The sequence below is a fragment of the Nylanderia fulva genome, unplaced genomic scaffold (genome assembly GCF_048542155.1).
Source record: "Nylanderia fulva isolate GAGA-0341 unplaced genomic scaffold, ASM4854215v1 Scaffold364, whole genome shotgun sequence".
Lineage (NCBI taxonomy): Eukaryota > Metazoa > Arthropoda > Insecta > Hymenoptera > Formicidae > Nylanderia > Nylanderia fulva.
This window is the reverse complement of record NW_028190438.1, coordinates 38,604-52,813: the sequence shown is the minus strand read 5'-3', so window position 1 is coordinate 52,813 and position 14,210 is coordinate 38,604. Positions and strand designations below refer to the sequence as shown.

General features: G+C 34.0%; 1 pseudogene; it reads left to right on the top strand.

The window, feature by feature from the left end:
* The first annotated feature begins 11,022 nt into the window (after positions 1–11,022).
* Positions 11,023–12,499, top strand: LOC114928134 (uncharacterized; annotated as a pseudogene).
* The last annotated feature ends 1,711 nt before the right edge of the window (positions 12,500–14,210 follow it).

Genomic DNA, 14,210 nt, shown 5'->3' with positions numbered 1-14,210 from the left:
TAATAATTATTTATATATTTATGAAAGGTGTAGTACAATGGTATAGCGTTGCAGAAAATTATTATAAAATAAATAGTATAAAATGATAACGTAACATAATAAAAGCAACAAATATCAAAAAGTTGCAAATATCATTATACAAATATATATTTATAAAAGAATATGTTTGTGATATACTAAATATGTGATATGCAATACTGCACATATATATGTGATTATATTATTATGCAAATATTTTTTTATATAATAATATCTATTTTCTTGTTACGCAATCATCCTATTATTTTTTCATAAGATTAACAATTATATTCTTATAAAGAAATAATAGGATGATTGCGTAACAAGAAAACAGATTATAATATTATTATGAATAAAATATAGTATATCACATATTATATAGTATTGCATATCACATGTATTTAGTAAGTATATAAATGCATATTTATATTTTGATATTTGCAACTACTTTCTTGTTACATTACCATTTTAAATTATTACTTTTATAATATAATAACTACTTTCTTGCTACACTATTTCTTTTTTTACAAGTACATAATTATTGATGTAAAATAAGCAAGCGATCTTTACCAATAATAATGAATTATATACTTATGAAAGATGCAGTATGATGGTAGCGTTGCAGAAAATTATTATGAAAGAAATAGTATAAAATAATAACGTAACATAATAAAAAAAACAAATAAAAATATCAAAAAGTTGCAAATATCATTATATAAATATGTATTTATGAAAAAATATGTTTGTGATATACTAAATATGTGATATGCAATATTGCACATATATATGATTTTATTATTATACATATATGTGTGTGTATTATATATATACATACATATTGTTACGTCCCTGATCTTTCATCCCCTGAATATCATCCCTTGTGTCGTGGAGCTTCATCGTTAAGGGGGGTTGTTTATTGACAACCGCCCGGTGGTTGTTTTCAGGCTCCATGACAGTTTTGGTCTAGCTGTCATCTCGTACGGACGTGACTTGACCAGAGAGCAATCTTGTTTCTTTTGCGTGTACATTAGTCATTGTATTTCATCATTGTATAAAGGATCATTTCTTCATAAGAGAGTGTATTTATTTCGCGAGCCGCGAGTGAGTGAGAGTGTGTGCGAGAGACGTCTTTTGCGAGAAAGAACGTCCGGAGGACGTAACATTTTGGGGGTTCGTCCGGGATCGGATCGAAGGAATATCTCACCGCAGCGGAACGGAACGTCTAGAATGATACATTCCCCGAGGATTACCCGTTTACAAGCTCCGTCTCGAACGACTGGCAGCGAGGAATCAGGAGAGCAAACGGGCTCGTTACCGGAAATCGCAGGAGAACCGGCGGTAACAGAATCTACAGCTCTTCGAGTTCTCCTTCTTGAAATGCGAGAGATGCGACAGGAACAGACTCGTCGAGAGGACGAAATTGCGGCGATGCTGCGTCGTCACGACGAGGAACTTCTAGCCTTGAAGGAGATTCATTCCCGACCACAAAATCTACAGCTAAGTCCTTCTAATAATAGAACGTGTGGAAATTCGGGTACGCATTTTTTAAATGAGAGGGAGAACGATTTTCGCGCGATATTAGGGTACAAATTAAAACCTGATACTTATGACGGGACAGTATCACTTCGTGAATTTTTCTCGCAGTTTAACTTAATTGCTCAAGCAAATAGTTGGGATGATACGACAAAGACTGTTGCACTCGCTTCGAGTTTGAGGGGAAAAGCGCGTTCAGTATTAGAGACGGTAAAAGACGTGTCCAATTTAGAATTCAACGAATTAAAATCAAAACTTGAATTGCGTTTTGGAAAAGGACTCTTATCACAAAATTATTACGTTCAATTTACAAATCGGAAACAAAAGTTTGGGGAAGATTTGGCAACATTAGGTTCGGAACTCGAAAGATTGGTTCGCCTTGCGTATCCCGAGTGCCCACACGAAATCCGAGATAAAATCGCCTGCGCGCAATTCATTTCAGCGATATATGATAATTTTGTCAAACGAACTTTACAATTAGAAAATATAACCTCATTGAGTTTGGCAATTGAAAGGGCAAAAGCCATAAAAATAATTCAAGGGGAGGGTTACAAAAAAAAGAGAGGAAATTTTAATTTTAATAAAAATTTTTCGAGTATTGAAAAAAAAGAACGCGCAGGGTAATAAATTAGAAGGCGAACGGGATAAAAGAGATAAGAAAGAAAAGAACGGAAAAGGAAATTGGCCAGGCAGCAAATTTAGCGCCGGCCAAAGAGAATGTTGGACGTGTCGGAAAATCGGACATTTCCGGTACGAATGTCCTATTGAGAAGGGAAACTTGGTTTAGCCGAGCTTACCGGGGAGAGTTTGGCTTCCGTGAAAAATTCCTCGGAAATTATATTAAATGTAAATAGAATTAAGGATAATGATTATTTCATTTTTAAAGGAAAAATAGATGATAAAGTATGTTCTCTCAAGGTTGACACGGGCTCCGATGTTTCCATAATAAATAGCAAATTTGTTGAAAAAGAGAAAAGGAAGATTTCTAAGAATTTTGTTAATTTAAGATATCCCACCGGAGAAAAAGTTCGTGTAGAATTTTGGGCAGAAGTTAAAGTCGAATTAGGGAAATATTCGTTAAAAATTCCAATGTTTATTGCAGACATAAATGATGAATGTCTTTTGGGAATAGATTTTCTAAAAATGGTAAATTTGGAAAAAATCTTTGAATCGGCTTTTGGAATTCCGACGTTTGAAAAAGAAATAGCTAGAATTGAAGATTCTTTTAAAAAAGTTCCAATCCCCTTGAAAGAACTCTATGAAATTAATTCTCAACATTTAACTGAAATAGAAAAGGAAAGTTTTGTCGATTTTCTTAATGAATTTGATGATTTATTTTCTGAGAACATTATTGCGGGAAATTGTAGTGTTGTAGAACATATTGTAAATGTGCGAGATTCCCCTCCCATAAAACAGGTTCCTCGTAGGATTCCGATTCAAATGAGGGAAGAAGTCGATAAGATTTTGGAAGATATGAGTTCACGTGGAGTAATTGAGGAGTCACATAGTCCATGGGTTTCTCCTGCTGTCATGGTTAAAAAGAAGGACGGTTCTATAAGGTTCTGTGTTGATTATAGAAAATTAAACGAGGTGACTATTAAGGATTCTTATCCCCTTCCCCGAATTGATGACATTCTTGATCAGCTAACAGGTAATTCTTGGTTTTCCACTCTTGATCTTAAAGTGGGTATTGGCAAATTAAGATCCGTCCCGAAGACAAAGAGAAAACGGCTTTTTCAATAGGAAAAGAACTTTGGCAATTTACAATTATGCCCTTTGGGTTGTGTAACGCCCCTGCAACATTTGAACGCTTTATGGAAAAGGTTTTACAAAATTTATTATCAAAAATTTGCCTTGTTTATTTGGATAATGTGATAATTTTTGGGAAAAGTTTTACTGAAATGATAAACAATCTTAGAACAGTATTTTTACGATTAAGAGAAGCAAATTTAAAAATAAATCCGAAGAAATGTGTGTTATTTAGTAAAACTATAAAATATTTGGGTCATGTGGTTTCTGCGGAAGGCATTGTTACAGATCCCGATAAGATTTCCGTTGTTAAAGATTGGCCAATACCTCACACAAAAAAACAATTACGAAGTTTTCTGGGATTTTGTTCTTATTATCGTAAATTTGTTAAAGGATTCTCTTCCTTAGCTAAACCCCTTTACATGTTGACAGAAGGTCAAATTAAATACATATGGGGAGATGAATGTCAAAAAGCTTTTGAAAAGTTAAAGTTTTTATTATGTTCTTCTCCAATTCTTTCTTTTCCAAGGGAAAAGGGAGAATTTTTATTAGATACCGACGCGTCGAATATAGGAATCGGTGCAGTGTTGTCTCAGAAACAAGATGGAGAAGGGATAGTAATTGCTTATTTTAGTCGTGTGCTTAATAAAGCCGAACGGAACTATTGCGTTACTCGTCGGGAACTTTTAGCGATAGTAGATTCTATAAAATTTTTTCGTCATTATCTTTTGGGACAAAAGTTTTTAATCCGTACGGATCATGTTTCGTTACGATGGCTTTTATCTTTCAGAGATTTGGAAGGTCAATTAGCTCGATGGATGGAAAGATTACAGCAATACAAGTTTGAGATTATCTATCGTAAAGGGATTTCTCACAATAATGCTGACGGATTGTCTAGAAGACTTTGTGAATCAAACAATTGTCAATATTGTGCAAAAGTGGAAAAGAAAAATTCAGAGGAGAGGGAACAAACAGTTTCTCGTATTGTGTTTGAAGGCGAAAATTTGGAAAATTGGCGTGAAATACAACGACAAGATCCTGACATTTCATTTATTCTTCGTGCCAAGGAAACAAAAATTCGTCCCCCACGCTCAGAAATAGTCGGAGAGGACATTTCAACTCTAATATATTGGTCGTATTGGGATTCTTTGATTGTGAAAAATGGGATCCTCTATAAAAAATGGGAAGCTCCAAATTTAAAATCAAATTTTCTCCAACTCGTGGTTCCTCGAGTACGAATAAAGGAAATATTAGAGGAGACGCATGATTCTCCAACAGGAGGACATTTCGGAGCCAATAAGACTCTAGGAAAAATTCGAAAACGATTCTTCTGGGCAACCTGCAAACAAGATGTTGAGGAATGGTGCAAAACCTGTAAAATCTGTGTTTCAAAGAAAGGTCCTTCAGGAAAAGGGAAATCTCCTTTACAAATTTTTAACGTTGGAGCTCCATTAGAGAGAATACAGATGGACATACTTGGTCCTCTTCCTTTGACAAGATTCGGAAACAAATATTTGCTTGTTATCGTAGATTGCTTCACTAAATGGGTGGAGGCTTTTCCTATTAAAAATATCAGAGCTAAAATGGTCGCTGAAGTCTTTGTTAATCAATTTATCTCAAGGCATGGAATTCCAAGTGAAGTTCACACTGATCAAGGGAAGAATTTTGAATCACAACTTTTTTCAGAATTAATGAAATTACTCGGGATAAGAAAAACCAGAACTACCGCCTTGCATCCTCAATCTAACGGACAAGTAGAACGCCAACATCAAACTATTTTAAATTTCCTAGCGAAATACGTATCGGAAGATCAAAAAGACTGGGATCGATGGATTCCCATGTTTCTTTTAGCTTACAGATCTTCGAAGCATGAAACCACTGGCGTGACTCCGGCAGAGCTATATTTTGGTAGGGAACTAAGGCTACCAGTGGATCTTTTACGAGGAAATCCTGAATCTTCTGAAGGAAGACTTCCAAGAAAAAATTTTACTAGAAATCTAAAAGAGAAATTAAAAGAAATTCATTCTTTGGTTAGAGAGCGAATGAATTTGAAATCTTCTCAGATGAAGATTCGTTATGATCGTAGTGCCAGAAGAATTCTTTTCGAAGTAGGACAGAAGGTTTGGTTTTATAATCCTCGTAGGGTTAAAGGGAAAGCTCCGAAATTACAAGGACGTTGGGAAGGTCCATTCCGGATAGTAAAAAAACTTAGTGACGTGGTGTTTTGCATAGAAAAATCGTCTAGACATAAGAGGAAAATTGTACATTCAGATAGATCAGCTCCTTTTCTCGAGAGAAGTTTAGAAAAATAATTAAGTAGATTGGAGCCCGAAAATGTCGATTTTTATTTAAAAATTCGGGGAAATGTTTTAATTTAAAAAAAAATAGAATGAGTTACTGCGCATTTTATTTTTCGTTACAGAGTCTTCAATTTGGAAAGAAATTTGTCTTTGACCTGAGAAAAGTTTCCTGAATGGCGGAAAAATTGATCTCCCAGCTTAGTCTTCGAGGGAGAAAATCTTCATCCGTCTTTATTCTACTCTAAGAAGACTGTCTTGCCCGCGGTTTTTGATCCGTGGTTTTCCCGCGGGACTTTGGGTAAATGCCGAGACAGGGACTTGGGGAGTCCATGAGGGACGATGGGTCCACGGAAGATACCCCCTCCTTGTCTGAACCGGAGGACGAAGGGAGACTGGAACTTATCTTCAAGGAATTTTGAAAGTCGATTGAGACCAAATTGACGGAGTCGCTCGGTAACCTGCGGCAGCAGCCCAGGGTAGGGCAGGAAGACTCGTCGGTGCCCTGGAATCGACAATTGATACAGTTGTACTGTGGACTTGGATTGGCGAATATAGTCCAACGGATGTGCGACGGGATCCAGAATGGCGGATTGTTTGGTAACCTGTGGCAGGAGCCCAGGGTAAAACAAGAAAATTCGTCGGAGTCCTGAGGTCGGCATCGGAATACAGAGTTATTGTACAGCGTTGGATAGCCCTCTGTTTTTGATTGTCGGGACGACAATCTTGAAGAAGGGGGGCAGTGTTACGTCCCTGATCTTTCATCCCCTGAATATCATCCCTTGTGTCGTGGAGCTTCATCGTTAAAGGGGGTTGTTTATTGACAACCGCCCGGTGGTTGTTTTCAAGCTCCATGACAGTTTTGGTCTAGCTGTCATCTCGTACGGACGTGACTTGACCAGAGAGCAATCTTCTTTCTTTCGCGTGTACATTAGTCATTGCATTTCATCATTGTATAAAGGATCAATTCTTCATAAGAGAGTGTTTTTATTTTGCGAGCCGCGAGTGAGTGAGAGTGTGTGCGAGAGACGTCTTTTGCGAGAAAAAACGTCCGGAGGACGTAACAATATATATATATATATATATATATATATATATATATATATCAGAGATTATATCATTTATTTTTGTATATAATTAAACTAATCATCATTTGAAAAACAAAGCCCTGAATATTTACTTTTGTTAGCAATATATAAAGTTAAATATATATATATATATATACCAAAATAAATGATATAATCTCTAAAAACTTACCTTTAAAAAAAGGTAAAAAAAGATGCTCAGTTAAGGCATGCCAGTAACAAAAAATTACCCATTGCAAACCCATGTAGAATCCTTCGAAAAATTAATTATTGCAAACCCATGTAGAATTCTATACAAAATAAATCATTGCAAACCTATGTAGAATTGTATGAAAAATTATCCATTGTAAATCCATGTAGAATCTTACTACAAAAGTAATGATATAAAAAAATTGCGCCAAGTTAAAGTAGAAACTTCTACCAGTGAAAAATTGCAAACATATATAGAATCGTATAATAAACTAGTAAATTAATATAATAGTAAATTTATATAAAATTTAAAAAAAAATAAAATTTTAGTTAAAAAAACTAGGCGCGCTGCTAAGTTTCAAAATTACAATGCACCTTAAAGTTACATACTTAGTTAAATTACAACTTAATTTAATTACAAAATATATTTTAACTGCAATAAATTTTAAAGTAGCAAATAATTAAATTTTAATATCATTAGAATATTATTTAACAGAGCGCTAAGTTTTTTTAACTAAAATTTTATTTTTTTTACATTTTATATTAATTTACTATTATATTAATTTAGTAGTTCATTATACGACTCTATACTATATGTTTGCAATTTTTCACTGGTAGAAGTTGCTACTTTAACTTGGCGCAATTTTTTTTATATCATTACTTTTGTAGTAAGATTCTACATGGATTTACAATGGATAATTTTTCATACAATTTTACATGGGTTTGCAATGGTTTATTTTGTATAGAATTCTACATAGGTTTGCAATGATTAATTTTTCATAGAATTCTACATGGGTTTGCAATGATTAATTTTTCATAGGATTCTACATGGGTTTGCAATAAGTATTTTTTTGTTTAAAGTAATAACAGCAATCAATTGTCAAATGTTTCTGTTATTATTTAACTATTTACAGTGACAAACTAAAATACAATAATTGATATTAACAAATAATCGGATAAATAAGAATAAATTAATATACCTTTAGAACAGCAGTAATATCAGTCAAAAAACAACGATCTATGTCGACATATTAAACGGAATTAAAGTCACTCGGTGAAAACAATTATATTACGAGGCACCGACAAAAGTAGAAGAGAGAGGAGTCAACAGAAAGAGGGAAAAGAAAAAAGAAAAAAGAAAGGAGAAAAGTGGATAGAAATTCAAATATCTCCCAGAATAGGGAAGATTATACATACTGTATGCCTCTCATAAACTCATCTTAAGTGATGCGGGTGTTGTCTTTTATGTACTTCCATCTTTTTGTTAAACTAGAAATAGCCAAATCTATTGGTATATTAGTGAACAAAGAGACCGCATCAAGTGAAAGCAATTTATAGTTTGGTTCCAATCTTTCTATTCTGGGAGATATTTGAATTTCTACTTTCAGAATCCTTTAACACAAAAACGGCACCATAATTAGTTTAGTAGATAAAGTTATCAAACTATCCCATCCTCGCTTTTATCAAGAATATTTGAAAATAGTCATACACATTTTATTGGATAACTGCTTTTCTTTGGATTTTATTTTTCAGACAATTAAGGACAGACTTTTTTATTTATTCTATTTATCTGACAATAATAATAATGAGAAATTATCTGGTAATAACAAAGATTCACAAAAACCTTATTTCGTGTTTCCTTATGCTCACTCAGTGGAAAATAAATTTAATTTAATAACAAAAAATGTCGGATACAGAACTGCATTTTCGAAGGCCAAGAATCTCAATAACATTATAAAAAACACAAAGACAGGTTGAAACATACTAATGCGCGTGATGTCGTTTATAGAATCTCCTGCGGGAATTGTAATGCTACTTATGTAGGCCAAACGAAGAGGAAACTTAAAACTGTCAAAGAACATCGGTCTAATATTTTTAGAAATGCAGCATCTTCTGTAATATCTGCATACCGCATGAACAGTCATAAATTTGATTGGGACGGTATACAAATTTTGGATATTAAACATTGCTACAAAAAATTTCTGAGATGCTGCACATTAAAAGACAAAAGAATAGCCTAAATAAAAAGAGTGACACTGAACTTTTCCCTGACGCCTACTCCTCAATTATCAATTCCTTATCCACCCTTTAAGTTTACCCGCTTTTCTTCTCTCTTTTTTCTTTTTTCGTTTCTCTCTCCCTGTTGACTCCCCTCTTTTCTAGTTTTGTCGGTGCCTCGAAATATAATTGTTTTCATTGAATGACTTTAATTCCGTTTAATATGTCGGCATAGATCGTTGTTTTTTGACTGATATCACTGCTGTTCTAAAGATATATTAATTTATTCTTATTTATCCGATTATTTGTTAATATCAGTTATTGTATTTTAGTTTGTCACTGAAGATAGTTAAATAATAATCAAAACGTTTGACAATTGATTGCTGTTATTACAACTTTACACCAAGATCGTGTACGTACTCTTTGCCCATTTGTTACTAATAATTATTATTTACTGAGCCTAACTAGTAAAAAGCGTGTTAAATGAAAATAATGCAAGAAAAAATATAGATCTGAAAATTGCTGAATCGGGAAAGGAGACCTAAGTTGTACTTATTAAGATAATATAAATCTAACTTTTATTTGAGACCTACTATACATATATAATAGCACACATCTCTATTAATATAAAAATTCTTAGAGTTTATAACTAATACATATATAATTAATAAATTTCTTTACATCTCAAAAAATGCACGCATTATTCTGTTAAAAAGATAAAATCACTTACCAGAGAGTTCTACAAATAAATAATTATAAATTTCTTTTATCATAACTACAAACGTCAATAACTATGCTCATTTCTGATACTTATTAAAGTTAGATCGATTTTGTCATTTCTACAGTCACTTTGTTGATTATATAAATAATTCGTAGTGTACTTTGTACATAAACATTAATATTAATTCATTGTTATTTTGCATTTGAATATTATTTAATGTTAATGACATTCTAATCATGTTTCCTGTTGTAGTGAATTTATACTGTTTATAAAAATTAAGAGAACTTAATTTTTCTTTAAAAATAAGCAAAATTTAAACAACTTTGATAAAAATGAACAAAATTTAAATCCAAAGAAAGAGTTTCAAAGCTTGCAATCTTTATAAAATGTTACTTTTTTTTAGTTTCTGTGAATTTATTAATTTGTGAAAACCATGAATTAAATAAAATAACAAATTTTGTCTTGTAGACTTCTCACTTTCTCAAAAAATCTACGACAATTTTTAACTTTGCAATATGAGAGTTTAAAGTTTTTCCTGTAAAATCATTTTTTTAATGTTTCTAAAATTTTTTATTATTGCATTATCGCGAATCAAGTAAAAAATGAGTATTTTGACTTTAATTGTTCATAATTTCGTTAAAAATTATCGTAATTCAAAAATAACTATAAAATTAATGAAGTCGCTAGTGATGAGTAAACCCATACAAAATTATCTGATTTGCAAAAAAATGTATCACGAGCGCCAATACGGCTGCTGTGACATCATCCTCAGGTGTTCAAAATGCAACATATCCAAAATTTCAAGCGCTAATGAATCAGAACCGTACGTGACAAAATTTTCCGATTTGCAAAATGTATCACGTGCGCCAATAGAGCTGCTGTGACATCATCCTCAGATAAAATGTTAGAATTAGTGTGAAGGTTAAATAAAATATGCAAAGTGCAACATATCCAAAATTTCAAGCGCTAATGAATCAAAACCGTACGTGACAAAATCATCCGATTTGCAAAAAATGTATCACGAGCGTCAATACAGCTGCTGTGACATTATCCACAGATGAAATTATCATAAAAATGCTACATATTCAAAATTTCAAGCGCTATTGAATCAAAACCGTACGTGACAAAATTCTGATTTGCAAAAAATGTATCACGAGCGCCAATACGGCTGCTGTGACATCATTCTCAGGTGTTCAAAATGCAACATATCCAAAATTTCAAGCGCTAATGAATCCGAACCGTACGTGACAAAATTATCCGATTTGCAAAAAATGTATTAAGAGCGCCAATACGGCTGCTGTGACATCTTCGGATTATATCATCATAAAAATGCAATATATTCAAAATTTCAAGTATCAATGATCATATAAAAATCATGGCAAGGAGACTTACTCTGTCAATATTTTTATCAAGAGTTCGGTAAGAGCATAAGATGGAAGCAAGTTTGTTGGAGCAATCCGCAAGGGTGAATTCGGTGGAAGAATACATTGTGTGGGAGCAGCAATGTGATGAATTTATTGCATCATTGGAAGAACAAAGTCAAATTAAACGTCCATGGTTAGCGATCGGAGTTCGACAATCGCTTGTCACCCAAATTGCTCGTCTGGAAAATTTGAAGAATGCTATACGCAGACGTTTTGTACACGCAGGTGCCGGAAGTAGTTTGCGAGAAAACAGACTCGTATGACGAGAAATTGATACGGCGTTTGAGAGCCTCATGTTTACTGGTGCAGTCATAAATTGTAATCACATCGAACCTCGTCAATTTCTTGAAGATGCTAAAGACATTGTGATCAAGAACGTGCAAAAAGTGTTGCAAAAGTATACTAGTGTTAAAGTAAACACTGTGTTTAATGGTGAGTTTGTGTCGGGTAATAAACATGCCAATAAAAGTATAAATACGAGAAACTATTAACTTTTTCGCACGTCTGATATACACGAATGGTTTGAGCACCGCGTCATCGAGCCCACGCTAGCATTGCTTAAAGAATTTCAAGAACGTGATAGTGGTTGGGCATTATCGCGAATAATCAATTTGATTATAAATATCAACAAGTACAATTTGATGCTTGCAGGATGTTATATTAAATTACCGCGTGAGATAATGATGAAGAGAGCGATTGTAAACGTGCAAACCAAAGACAATGCATGTTTTGCGTGGGCGGTAGTCACAGCTTTGTGTTTCACCCTGCTGAAAGAAATGTGGATCGGGAATCCTCCTATCTCCATTATACAACAGTACTGAATTGCAAAGACATTGAGTTTTCAGTGACTCTGAATCAAATATAGAAATTTGAAATAACATCTCAATCAATGTCTACAGCAACGAAAACGGCATCATCCCGCTACGGCTTTCGGAGCAGAAAAGGGACAAGCACGTCAATTTGCTGTACGCGCAAGACGGTAACAGTGTCGGACATTTTGCATGGATCAAAAATCTCTCAAGGCTTGTCAGCTCACAACTGAGCAAATATGGTCACAAGAAATATATTTGTGATCGGTACGTATAAATTTACATTGTATAAAATAATTTATATATATAAAATTTTTAATAAAATTTTCAAATACTGTAATGTTACAGATGCCTGCATTATTTTGGGTTGGAAGAAAAATTGCAGACGCATACGATAGACTGCGGAGAGATAAACGACTGCGCTATCCGATTACCGAGCGATAAGGACAAGTGGCTCTCGTTTAACAACTCCACGAGGAAAGAGCAACTTCCATTCATAGTGTACGCTGACATGAAATGCGTTTTAGCAAGGACGGAAGAAGAAAAAATTACCAACATCATCAAGTATTTAGCATCGCGTATTGTGTACATTGCTCGTATAATTCATTATCCGCATATTATTCTAGCCGTAGCATTGATTGCGTTTCATGGTTTGCCGAACAGCTTAAAAATTTAGCGGTACGCGTAAAAACTATTTTAACAACAAATGTCCCCATGGTAAATTTAACATCAGACGAGTGGTCAAAATTTCGCAGCGCAACGCATTGTCACATTTGCGAGAAATCGTTTGCATCAGACGATACACGCGTACGCGATTATTGCCATCTCACCGGACGGTACAAGGGTCCCGCACACTCAAACTGTAATCTAAATTATAAAGATTCTTATGTCATTCCAGTAGTCTTTCACAATTTATTATTTATGTGCGCATTTTATTATCAAGGATGTAGCTACAGCGTTCGAACGGAGCATCGAATTACTTCCAATAACAAAAGAAAAATATATATTATTTACAAAGATTGTCAATAGTACTGATAACAATAAAGATTGGAAAACATTTGTAAAATTACGTTTCATCGATTCGTATAAATTTCCCACAACAAGTCTCGACAAATTGGCATCTTTTTTAAATAAAGGCAAACTTACAATTTTAAAATCACAGTTTCAAAATTTACCAGCTGAAAAATTCAATTTATTAACCCGGAAGGGCATCTTTCCGTACGAATATATAGACTATGTAAACAAGTTGCAAGATACCACTGCGTGAATCATTCTACAGTTCCTTGACTAATGACACAGTATCCGAGAGCGATTATGCGCATGCCGAGAACGTTTTGAAGCGATTCTCCCTTGGAACGCTAGGTGAATATAGCGATTTATATTTGAAAATCGATGTCTTGTTATTAGCAGATATTTTTGAAAATTTTCGAGATAGTTGTATTAAAAGTTATAAACTCGACCCCGCGTATTATTATACTTATCCAAGATGTACATGAAATGTCATGTTAAAACATACAAATATTACGTTTGAATTATTAACAGACATTGACATGGTCATATTTATCGAACGGGATATACGCGGCGGTCTAAATCAATGTTCAGGCAGATATGCACATGCTAATAACAAGTATATGTAGTCGTACGACTCATCGAAACCATCATCTTATGTACTTTGACGTAAATAATTTGTACGGATGGGTAATGTGTCAACAATTGCCTTATGCTGATTTTTGGTGGGTCGACAATGTATCTAATTTTGATGTATCTATTGCGCTCGATTCATCTACAGGCTATATCCTCGAAGTAGATTTAGAGTATCTTCAACATCTTCACGATACGCACACTGACCTACCGTTTTGCCCGACACGCGACAAGCCGCCCGGCAAGCGGCTAGATAAGCTTCTCGCGACGTTATACGATAAGAAGCGTTACGTGATACACTACCGCAACCTGCAACAATGCATGCGACACGGCCTTCAGGTTACAAAAATGCATCGCGTATTACAATTTACTCAATCTCCGTGGCTTCGAAATTATATTAAACTTAATACACACTTTAGAACACAAGCAAAAAATGGTTTTTGAAAATATTTATATAAACTAATGAATAATGCGGTATTTGGCAAGACGATGGAAAATGAGCGTAATCGAGTTGATGTAAAACTCATAACACATTGGGAAGGGAGATATGGTGCAGAGGCAATGATTGCAAAACCAAATTTTTATAGTAAAGCATCTTTTCAAATAATTTAATTGCCGTAGAATTACGTAAACTTGAAGTAAAATTTTATAAACTAATCTCGGTATGTGTTGACATTGCTAAAACGTGTTTATATGAGTTTCATCACGAATACATGTCACCGCTGTATCGTGACAAATGCCGGGTA